The sequence below is a fragment of the Nomascus leucogenys genome, chromosome 10, assembly GCF_006542625.1.
Source record: "Nomascus leucogenys isolate Asia chromosome 10, Asia_NLE_v1, whole genome shotgun sequence".
NCBI lineage: Eukaryota > Metazoa > Chordata > Mammalia > Primates > Hylobatidae > Nomascus > Nomascus leucogenys.
The window spans coordinates 5,306,867-5,318,972 of record NC_044390.1 but is presented as its reverse complement, the minus strand read 5'-3'; positions in this window follow the sequence as shown (position 1 = coordinate 5,318,972).

Here is a 12,106-nt window from a genome sequence, read left to right as displayed (position 1 = left end):
ACCTGGGTGCCTGCTTTGGGCTGGTTTGGGCCCTCTGCTGCAAATGGGGGCTGAAGAGATGAGTCACTGTCACGACTTTACAGTCCTACTAAAACCATAATAGATTCTTGGTAACCCCCACCATGCTCACAGATAACTCTTTCTACCAGGCCTGAGTGGTAGAATGAAGTAAAACTAAGAGTCAGAGCAGGGCCAACTGCAGGGCCCACAGAAGACCTATGGGAGGGAGGCCTGGAAGGAAGAGCACACCTTCCCGGCCAGCTCAGCCCTCACAACTGCTCTTGAGAAAGGCACCCTGTCCACTCGACTCAAGGGAGTGGAGACGTACTTCACCTACCGGCTCAAAAGAGTCAGAGGGGCAACAGTGGCAGCAATGCCAGCAGGCCTGGGTTGTGTAGCCACCATTTACAGAGCACTTACTGTGTCCGGAATTGGTGGGTTCTTGGTCTCACTGACTTCAAGAATGAAGCCGCGGACCCTCGCGGTGAGTGTTACAGCTCTTAAGGTGGCGCGTCTGGAGTTTGTTCTTTCTGATGTTCGGATGAGTTCGGAGTTTCTTCCTTCTGGTGGGTTTGTGGTCTCGCTGGCTCAGGAGTGAAGCTGCAGACCTTCGCAGTGTTATAGCTCTTAAGGTGGTGCGTCTGGAATTGTTCGTTCCTTCCGATGTTCAGATGTGTTCAGAGTTTCTTCCTTCTGGTGGGTTCGCGGTCCCGCTGGCTCAGGAGTGAAGCCTCAGACCTTCGCGGTGAGTGTTACACTTCTTAAGGCGGGGCGTCTGGAGTTGTTCATTCCTCCCGGTGGGCTCGTGGTCTCGCTGCCTTCAGGAGTGAAGCTGCAGACCTTCGTGGGGAGTGTTACAGCTCATAAAAGCAGTGTGGACCCAAAGAGTGAGCAGTAGCAAGATTTATTGCAAAGAGCAAAAGAACAAAGCTTCCACATTGTGGAAGGGGACCAGAGCAGGTTGCCGCTGCTGGCTCGGGCAGCCTGCTTTTATTCTCTTATCTGGCCCCACCCACGTCCTGCTGATTGGTAGAGCCGAGTGGTCTGTTCTGACAGGGAGTTGATTGGTGCGTTTACCATCCCTGAGCTAGACATAAAAGTCCTCCACGTCCCCATCAGATCAGTTAGATACAGAGTATCGACACAAAGGTTCTCCAAGGCCCCACCAGAGCACCTAGACACAGAGTGTCGATTGGTGCATTCACAGACCCTGAGCTAGACACAGGGTGCTGATTGGTGTGTCTGCAAACCTTGAGCTAGATACAGAGTGCCGATTGGTGTATTTACAATCCTTGAGCTAGACATAAAGGTTCTCCAAGGCCCCACCAGAGCAGCTAGATACATGTCGCTAGAGCAGTGTCAATTGGTGCATTCACAGACCCTGAGCTAGACACAGGGTGCTGATTGGTGTATTTACAATCCCTGAGCTAGACATAAAGGTTCTCCACATCTCCACCAGACTCAGGAGCCCAGCTGGCTTCACCCAGTGGATCCTGCACCGGGGCTGCAGGTGGAGCTGCCTGCCAGTCCCGCGCCGTGCGCTCGCACTCCTCAGCCCTTGGGTGGTCAATGGGACTGGGTGCCGTGGAGCAGGGGGTGGCGCTCGTCGGGGAGGCTCCGGCCGCACAAGAGCCCATGGAGGGAGTGGGAGGTTCAGGCATGGCAGGCTGCAGGTCCCGAGCCCTGCCCCATGGGAAGGCAGCCAAAGCCTGGTGAGAAATCGAGCACAGCGCCGGTGGGCTGGCACTGCTGGGGGACCCAGTACACCCACTGCAGCCGCTGGCCTGGGTGCTAAGCCCCTCACTGCCTGGGGCCAGCAGGGCCTGCCGGCTGCTCGGAGTGAGCGGCCCGCCAAGCCCACGCTCACCCGGAACTCCAGCTGGCCCGCAAGCGCCGCGCACAGCCCCGGTTCCCGCTCGTGCCTCTCCCTCCACACCTCCCTGCAAGCTGAGGGAGCCAGCTCCCGCCTTGGCCAGCCCAGAAAGGGGCTCCCACAGTGCAGTGGCGGGCTGAAGGGCTCCTCAAGTGCTGCCAAAGTGGGAGCCCAGGCAGAGGAGGTGCCGAGAGCAAGTGAGGGCCGTGAGGACTGGCAGCACGCTGTCACCTCTCATTACAATCAGTCAGGCAGTGTGCTAGGCATTTCTTATTTGTAACCTTAACAACACTCTCACTAATCCAGAGGGGGAGAGGCTTACACACACACACACACACACACACACACACACACACACACACACACACTCTGTCTCCAAGAGGATATGAGGGCTTAAAGCTTGGGTTAGGCAACAAGCATCTGGCATCCTCTAAGCATGAAAGGCATAGTAGTGAACTACACTGACAAAATCTCCTCCTAGGAGGTGATGCTCTAGTAGGACACAACAGCAGATGCTCAAAGACTCGATCAGGGAGCAAAACCATCCTGAATCTCTAGCCGACTGAAGGCCCCCTGTGCTGGCTGGTGAGCTACTGCCTACTGGACAATCATGAAAGCCACAGTCTCCCTAGGGATCCTCTCAGCTCCTTGCCCCTCACGTGGTCTCACACATCCGAGTGCTCAGGATGTTTACTGAACTGAGCACTCCAGGCAGAGTATTTCACAGAACACTAGTTAGAAGCCACTAACTAGTCACGACTACCTAGTTTACCATTTCCACAATGCATTCACTCTGTGAAAGCAAACGAAACCCAGCTGAGGGCTGGCCTGATCCGATATAGGTAAACACCCAATCAAATATCATTAAGACCCCACTACATAAATACCAGAACTGAAAATTGCTAATGAAAATGCCTTTCCCTCTCCCAATCTGAGATACAATGGCAGGGTCCTTTTCTTTCTTTAGAGGAAGGGGGTGTTACTGTTTGTATTTTGTTCTGACTGGAGGTAGGAAGTCTGCACCCCAGTGCCTCAAAGGTAAAAGCATCTGTCCAAGGAGACCTGTCTACCCCCATCAGATGCCTCAGTGAGGTGGGAGCTGGTACACCTCCACCCCGAATGCATCTGACTCCTCCTTTCATTTCTCAAGAAATTGTTATCTCCATGGCAGAAGGAAACTGGCAATATGCATACGAGCAAAGCAAGTGCAGCAGGAGAGAAGTCAATGCTAGGGCCATTAGGAATGCTTCAGGAAAGGAAGTCCACCAGGGTGGGGCTGGCCCCAGCCACGCATACCTGCCAAAGAGAGCTTCATCCATCACAGCACCCCCAACTCAGAAACAATTAAGAAGCAACTGCTCCAAATAGGTTCAGCTTTGCATTTATCTACTTTTAAATCTGTTTGCCAGTACATAACATATAAATACTTCAGTGCTTCATACACAAACAAGATAATCCTCCAACCTAGTTAAATAAAAATACTAGGCATGACCAAACCATCAATGCCACGGTCTGAATGTCTGTGTCCCCGCAAAATTCCTATGTTGAGACCTAGTCCCCAAGATAATAGTAGTAAGAGTGAAGCCTCGTGGGAAGTGATTAAGTCATGAGGGCAGAGCCCTCTGGAATGAGATCAGGGTCCTTATAGAAGAGGCCAGAGTGGTAAAAGGGATTTCAGGAGAAAAATACACTTAGCTAGGTAGCTAGATACATACATACATATATATGTATGTGTGTGTGTGTGTGTGTGTATATATATATATATATATATATATATATATATGTCTACCCCCATCAGATACCTCAGTGAGGTGGGAGCTGGTACACCTCCACCCCGAATGCATCTGACTCCTCCTTTCATTTCTCAAGAAATTGTTATCTCCATGGCAGAAGGAAACTGGCAATATGCATACGAGCAAAGCAAGTGCAGCAGGAGAGAAGTCAATGCTAGGGCCATTAGGAATGCTTCAGGAAAGGAAGTCCACATATATGTATGTGTGTATATATATATATAAGTCCATATATATGTATGCATATATATGTATGTATACATGTATGTATACATATATATGTATGTATACATATATGTATGTATAGATATATGTGTGTATGTATACATATATGTGTGTATACATATATGTGTGTATTATACATATGTATACATACATACATATATATGTATACATAGATGGAGGCCCCAGAGGGAACTTGTCTGTCCCTTCTGCTGTGAGAACACTCCTAGAAGGCATCATCTCTAAAACAGAGAGTGAGCCCCCACCAGACACCAAATCTGCTACTGTCTTCATCTTGGACTTCCCAGCCTCCAGAACTATGAGAAATAAATTTCTGTTGTTCATAAGCTACCTTGTCTATGGTATTTTATCACAGCAGCCCAAATAAACAAAGACAATCAATTTGGGAGAAGAAGAAGAAAGAAAAAAACTATTTGTCAAACTCTGCTTAAAACTCTTCACTGACTCTGTAGCTCTTAGGACAAAGACCAAAATCCTGCCCTGGCCCAAGCCCTGCCTCTTCCAAAGACTATGTCCCCTTCACCCCTAGCTGCCACCAGACACTCCTTGAGTCCCACATGCAACCAGCACCCCCACCTAAAGGCCTCTGTTTATGCCACTTCCTCTCCCTAGAACACTTTACTCCCCCTCTCCACGCCCCCGAGTCAACACCAACTCATCCTTTGTGTCTCAGCTGGAATGCGCTTCTTCAGGAAAGTCTTTCCTAGCCCTCCCCAACCCCTAAACCACATCAAGATCCTGAATATACATGCACTGCCTCTCTTTCCTTTCAAACTCTCTAGCACTGGTTGGTGTTTGTTATATTTTATTAATATCTGTTCCCTGGATACTGGCAGATCCACAAGGACAGGGACTATCTTGTCCAGTCATATCCCTAGTGCCTAATCACACACAGTGAGTGACTGAGTGGGAAGCTCCCGAGGCCCTCCTAGAACGCAAGTCAGTGAACTACAGCCTGGGGTCATTTCCAGCCTCTGCCTATTTCTGTACAATCTACAAGCCAAGAATGGTTTTAACATTTTTATTTTGCTATTTTGTTTTTTTGAAACAAAAAACAAACAAAAAACAGCCTGTCACCCAGGGTGGAGTACAGTGGTGCAAACACAGCTCACTGCAATCTCTGCCTCTTGGGCTCAAGCAATCCTGTCTCAGCCTCCTAAGTAGCTGGGACTACAGACATTTGCCACCCCATCTGGCCAGTTTTAAAATTTTTGTAGAGATGGGGTCTCACTTTGTTGCCCAGGTTGGTCTTGATCTCTTGGGCTCAAGTGATCCTCCCACTTTGGCCTCCCAAAGTGCTGGGAGGAATACCGGAGTGAGCCACTGTGCCCAGCTAACATTTTTAAATGGCTGAAAACAATTAAAAGAATATTTTGTGAAATGTGAAAATTACATGAGCTCCAAATCTCAGAGTACATAAGTAAAAATCAGAACGCAGCTATACTCATTCTACGGTTGTTTCTGTACTACTACGGCAGAATAGTGACAGAGATGGCAGAGTGTGCAAAACTATGGCAGAGTGTGCAAAATACTATGACAGAGATGGCAGAGTGTGCAAAATACTATGTGGCCTTTTACATAAAAAGTTTGCCCCTGCTGTAACAGTGTCCTTGAAGTCCTGACTATGGGCATGAAATACAAGAGACCTGAAAATACAGAACTGACTGTAAGTAAGCTCTCTCCTCGGGGGAAGGGTGAGTCATATAACCCCCTTTTGGATTCCCAGTATGTCTTCTATTCAGTGGGCATTTACTGAATGGCTGCTTCCTCTATGACATGAGGCAAGAATGGCATGTAATACATCTATACATTTGGGAGTTCTGGCTGATCAGTTCTAAAGGGTCACCAAAACCAGTGCTTACTGGGTAACCATTTTCTATTCATTCATTCAACAAGTGTCTACCTGGGCACCATACCTTAGTCAGTTTAGGCTGCTATAACAAAAACACCACAGACTGAGTGGCTTAAACAACACAAATTTACCCCTTAGCTCTGGAGACTAGAATGTCCAAAATCAAGGTGCTGGTCAATTTGGTTCCTGGCAAGGGCCCTCTTCCTGGTTTGCAAAGGAATGCCTTTTCGCTGTATCATAGGTGGAGAGGGAGATCATCTCTCCAGGGCCTCGTTTATAAGGGCACTAATACCATTCATGAAGGCTCCACCCTCATGACCTAATTACCTCCCAAAGGCCCCACTTCTAAATATCATCACATTGGGAGTTGGAGCGTCAACATATGAATTTTTCAGGAACACAAACACAAACACTGGTCAGTAGCAAGCCTCCTTTGTGCCAGATACTGTTGCGTGAACTGAGGATACAAACAGTCCTTAGGGAGCTCACCTCTGGCGGGTAGGAAATAGGTTGGGGACTCCCCTGCAATGAGGACTGTGTGAGAGGCAGTGGAAGATGGAATGCCATTGTGGTATCACAAGCACAATACTGGACTTGCCTTGAAGGAACTTACTAATTGGAAAGCCTTGAAAAGTTTAAGTCCCCATAACTTAAAGTTTAAATAATGCTTCAAGACTGAGCAGATGCCCCAGGGTAGAACAGCTTAGAAGAACCATACAGCAAAGAATGCTGGTTCACCACATCTATTTTGTACTGAACACACTCTGATTACCCAAGCCAATAAATGTTTGTCATTAAGAGCAATTTCAACAACATGGAATGCACACTCCCACAAAAGTGGATTAAGAATAGGTGTACATAACTATTCAGTTACGTGTGGCTCGGAAACCAACACACATGTCCATTTGAGCACCAAGCACCTACAAGAAGGGAGTAGAGGAAGGAAATCATTTGCTGACTGTCTGATGACACTCTCTTGCTCCAAAGACTGCAGAGATCTGGAAGAGCAAGGCTGTTTAAGCTTCACCCTCAGTCAATCACATGCTCTCCTTCCCCTAAGTGCCTCAGATTCCAGTAAAGCTCCACGAGAAGCCTCCAGCACCCCTACACACACAGAGAAACACATACGGTAGCATCAGCCTCTGCTAGGCCCTTACAACAGTTTGCAGATATGTCCAGTAAAAGGTACTATGCATCCTGGTAAAGAACTGGGCAGTAAAATGTTCCTGGTGATACTCACTGTCCAAAAAGGACAGCTATCAAATACAGTAAAAGACTACCTTATCTGATCCAAAACAATTAATATCCAAAGTCAAAAAAAAGTAGACTTGTCAGACCAGACAATACAATTAGATATTCCACATTTTGGAAAATCACTGTTCCTGGAGCCTCTACTTTCAGAGAGGGTCTGAGTCTAGCTTCATGACATCAGCAAAATTACCTACCCTCTCTAGCCTCTATTACCTCATCTGTAAAATAAGGCACCAGATCAGATCCCTAAGTTTTGGAATAGAGGAGTTTACCAAGAAATTCTTGTATCAGCTGTCATTAAGACTCACATAGCAAAACATTTTGGAAAAGCCCAACAAAACCACAGCTTCTCCAGAGAAGGCTCAAAGATGCTTTAAAATAAGAAAAACATATAATAATATAATAAGAAAATTGCTGATTTTTCTTTACTTTTTAACCCTCTGTGAAAAGAAATGGTATTTGTAAAATTACACACAACTAGCTGAAGTCTGAGCAGGGCTAAAACCTAACTTAAAAATCCTTAGAAATCAGGGTCTCCTCTATGGCTGGGCAGCCCTAAAGTGAAACATTAAGGCTTATGGGAATCAGTTCTTGGATCTGAAAGACGAAAAGGAAGATAAATTGGTAATTTCCTTACTTACCACCATAAAGTTTTTACTTCTAGAGCTCAAAAGAAATAATGGTACAATGAAATTTATCTTTCTTAAAACACACCCCTGTCCAGGCACAGTGGCTCATGCCTGTAATCCCAGCACTTTGGGAGGCCGAGGCAGGCGGATCACCTGAGGTTGGGAGTTCGAGACCAGACTGACCAACATGGAGAAACCCCGTCTCTACTAAAAATACAAAAATTAACTGGGCATGGTGGCACACACCTATAATCCCAGCTACTTGGGAGGCTGAGGCAGCAGAATTGCTTGAACCTGGGAGGCAGAGGTTGCGGTGAGCTGAGATCATGCCATTGCACTCCAGCCTGGGCAACAAGAGCGAAACAACGTCTCAAAACAAACAAACAAACAAACAAACAAAAAACACCCCTACTCTAAAACCCTGCTCCCTTGGAAAGCCTTGCCTGTTTCCATTTCCATTGTTGTAAATAGCCAACACTTGAGGCCTCAGGTACTATCTTACTCTGTGACCAATTTAATTTTACATGTCAAAATATTCCTCCATTGTCAGTAACCCAAAGGAAAATATTTCCTTTTCTTAAAAAAAAAAAAGAAATACTCTGAACCTACAATGAGATGGATAGCGGCCAGGCACAGTGGCTCATGCCTGTAATCCAAGCACTTTGGGAGGCCGAGGCGGGTGGATCACCAGAGGTCAGGAGTTTGAGACCAGCCTGATCACCATGGTGAAACCCCATGTCTACTAAAGATACAACATTAGCCAGGCGTGATGGTGCATGCCTGTAATCCCAGCTACTTGGGAGGTTGAGGCAGGAGAATCACTTGAAGCAGGGAGGTGGAGGTTGCAGTGAGCCGAGATCGTGCCATTGCACTCCAATCTAGGCAACAAGAGCAAAACTCTTGTCTCAAAAAAAAAAAAAAAGATGGATAGCATAACACAACAAACACTGATGCACCCACCACCCAGTCCAAGAAATAAAACACTGCAAAACAACAGTGGAAGCCACAAGGCACCAGCCCCAAGGCAGCCATTCCCAGTAACATCCCCCCTCTTCCCATCAGAGGCAACCACCACCTAGAAACCAGAGCTCATCACCCGCTTGCATCTCTTCCCGTCCTGACACAGTATATATCCTTACGATCTGTAGCACTATTTTACATGATCTTCTTAACCTTTCTATAAATGGTATCATTCTGAACAGAATCAGTCTGCAACTTATTTCTTGCTCAATTTTATGTTTGTGAGAGTAATCCACATTGACACCTATAGCTCTAGTTCCTTTGTTTACTACCACATAATATGCCATTATATGAATATACTACATATTTGGCCAAAAACACTGCTTGATGTTTCATATGCCATGTAGTGCCTACTATTTTCCATACCACTATGGAAAATTTGCCAGCCATTTCCATAACATTCTCCAGAATCCTCACAACCACTAATGAGAAAGGTAGGATTCCCATTGAAGATGAGGAATGAGAAGACCAAAGAGGAACTGGGACGTAGCGTAACTTGTCCAATACGTGTGAGCAGCAGACTCCTGCTTCAAGTTCAAGCCCATCCAAGTCTAAAGCCACGCTCCTGACAATATGCCTTGTAACCCCATTTAGGTAGATTCAGATTTTCTTTTTAAGGCTCTACAGTCATCTGAGAAAAATCTGAAACATGACGCTCTATTTTCTTTGTTAACAAATACCCTACAGGAAATTCACCTGACATGGGGACAGTCCGTGTATACACTGAGGAAGAGCCTCTACCTTTGGCAAAGGTCCTCCACTGGGGTCATTCCCACGTTTATACAGGCGCAAAGTAAGCCTGAGTAGGACTGCAACCCTAGTTGGCTTCCTTCGGGGAAACTGGCTGCACCCACTTACAGACAGGACAGAGGAGCCCGAGAGAAGATGGGAAACAGATCCTGCTTGAATTGGCAAAAGCTGAGTCGACAAAGCTCTGAGAACATCTCCAGGGGCAGCTCCAGCTGTTAGCAGCTCTGGAGGTCCGAGGAACAGTCCTGTGCTCACAAGGCCAAGATCCTGCCTACTCTGCTCTCCGCATGGCCAGCTTTAAGAGTGCTTTCATACATCCCAGCCCAACCCTGCTGCCCTGGAGAAAGCTGAGCCTGCAGTGCAGAAAAGGAGTGAGAGTGAAGGTGGAGGTTCACAGGAACCAGGCAGGGAGCACAGCCTGGAGAAAGGATACTGGCTCCAGGCCTGGGCCCAGATCCCTCCAGGTGCTTGAAGCAGGTGGACCCCTAGGAGGTGACAGAGTCTAGCCCGCTAAGGACTCCCAAGGAAAGGGGAGGCTTCTCAGCACCAGGACTCCTCACTCTACTCTCCTGCTTCTGCATTATTTTTCCCATTATGTCTCTTCGCTGGAGGATTAAAAGAGCCTCAAAGGAGCAAGGCCTAACTGGCTTCAGTGACCCCCTCCCACCTCTCCTGGACAAAACAAGGAGCAAGAAAAGAGGCTCTGCCACTCACTGGCTGTGTAACCTTAGCTGGAGCATCCCTGCCCACTCTTGGGGGAAATGTAGTGGAATATCTCTAAGGGCCCTGCCATTTCTGACTCTTTGTCTATAGTGCTAAATGCACTGTGGCTCACGTCTGGAATCCCGGGAAGATGGGTGGAGAGGATGGTTTGAGCCCAGGAGTTCGAGACTAGCCTGAGCAACATAGCGAGACCCCCATCTCCACAAAAAAAAAAAAAAAAAAAAAAAAAAAAAAAAAAAAAAAAAAAAAAAAAAAATTTTAAATTAGCCAGGCGTGGGCCCGCACCTGTGGTCCTGGCTACTTGGGAGGCTCAGGTGGGAGGATCACTTGAGCCCAGGCATCAAGGCTGCAGTTAGGTGAGATCACACCACTGCACTCCAGTCTGGGCAACAGAGCGAGATCCTATGGCAAAAAGAACAAATAAATAAAAATAAAATAAATGTACTAACATTTACTGAGCAGTTTGGAGTATAATTAGTTTAATCTCAACACCCCATGATATAGATACCGCTGCTATCCCATTTTAGAGGAGGCTAAAGGGCAGAGCGGTTAACTGATGTACCAGGGTCCTAGCAGAGTTCCAAATGAGGCCCCGGGGGCAGAAGCCTACGGTTATGAATGATTGGGAGGGCTGCCCCGGACATCCACGGGATGCTGGGGGTGAGAGGACACTAGAAAGGAGTCAGAGGGAAGGGGCAGAGGGAGATAATGGGTCAAAGTGTCTGAGGAAGGAGACCGGGCTGGGTAGCCCCGGCCACATGGGCCTAAGCCCAGGTGGAGGGGAGGAGATAGGAACGAGGACGGGATGTGGAGAAGTGGGGAAAGGAAGGCCGACGTGGGCAGGGTGCGAGGAGGCCTTGGAGAAAGGAGGGTGGATGGGGCAGGCCCCCAGGCGAGGCAGGGAGCACCGACAGAAGCGCCCAGGCGGTTGCAGGGCGCGAGGTCCCACCTTGAGCACCGTGGCGGCTCCCGCGCTGGGCACCTGGAAGTGCGCAGGCTGCTCCGCCGCCTCGTCGGGGCGCTGGTAGCTGAAGCACGCTTCCGCTATGTCCAGGTGGCCGAGGGGCAGCGGGTTGTGGGGGTTCTTGAAGTAGCAGAGGCAGCAGCGGCGCGCGTCCAACACGAACCGACGGCTGCGGTAGCCACGCAGTCGCGCTGGTTCCCGCGCGGTACCCGCCCCGGGCTCTGCAGCCTCCCTGTCGCCGTTGCTGCCCTCCTCTGCCCGGGCTCCTGCCCCGGTATGGCTGCCTGCGCGCCAACCGTTTGTGCCCTGGCCCCCGCGCCTTCGCGCTGCGGCTGCTGCGCTCCCAGCACGCGGCGCCCCCTCCCCTCCGCCCCGCTCTTCCCTCAGGCGCTCAAAGTGGCCTGGAACTTGTAGTACCCTTCCAGCCCCCCTCCAAGCCCGTTGGCAGTTGTCCTCGCCCGCTGGCCGTTGCCCCCGCGGCGCCCCGGAAGCCAGGTCCTGCCTCCCGCACCTGCCAAATCCCCGCCCTGCTGGAGTCTCGCTCTGTCGCCCAGGCTGGAGTGTAGTGGAGCCGCTCACTACAACCTCCGCCTCCCGGGTTCAAGCAATTCTCCCGCCTCAGCCTCCCGAGTACTTGGGATTACAGGCGCCCGCCACCTCGCCCGGCTACTTTTTGAATTTTTAATAGAGACGGGGTTTCGCCATGTTGGTCAAGCTGGTCTCAAGCTCCTGACCTGAAGTCATCTGCTTGCCTCGGTCTCCTAAAATGCTGGGATTACAGGCGTGAGCCACTGCGTCCGTCCCAAAAGCTTTTTTTGGATGAGAAAGACTCACTCAGCTTCGTCCTGAAGAGCAAGTGGGCTGGGGAAGAGGAGAGTATGAATGTGAGTCCAACAGCAAGGCAGTCGATAGACCGTCTTGTTGCGTATGGTTTTGCGCTTTTTTCTTCAAAGAATGTCACCGTCTGAAGAATGCTATTGGAAGACACACACATACACACATACACACACA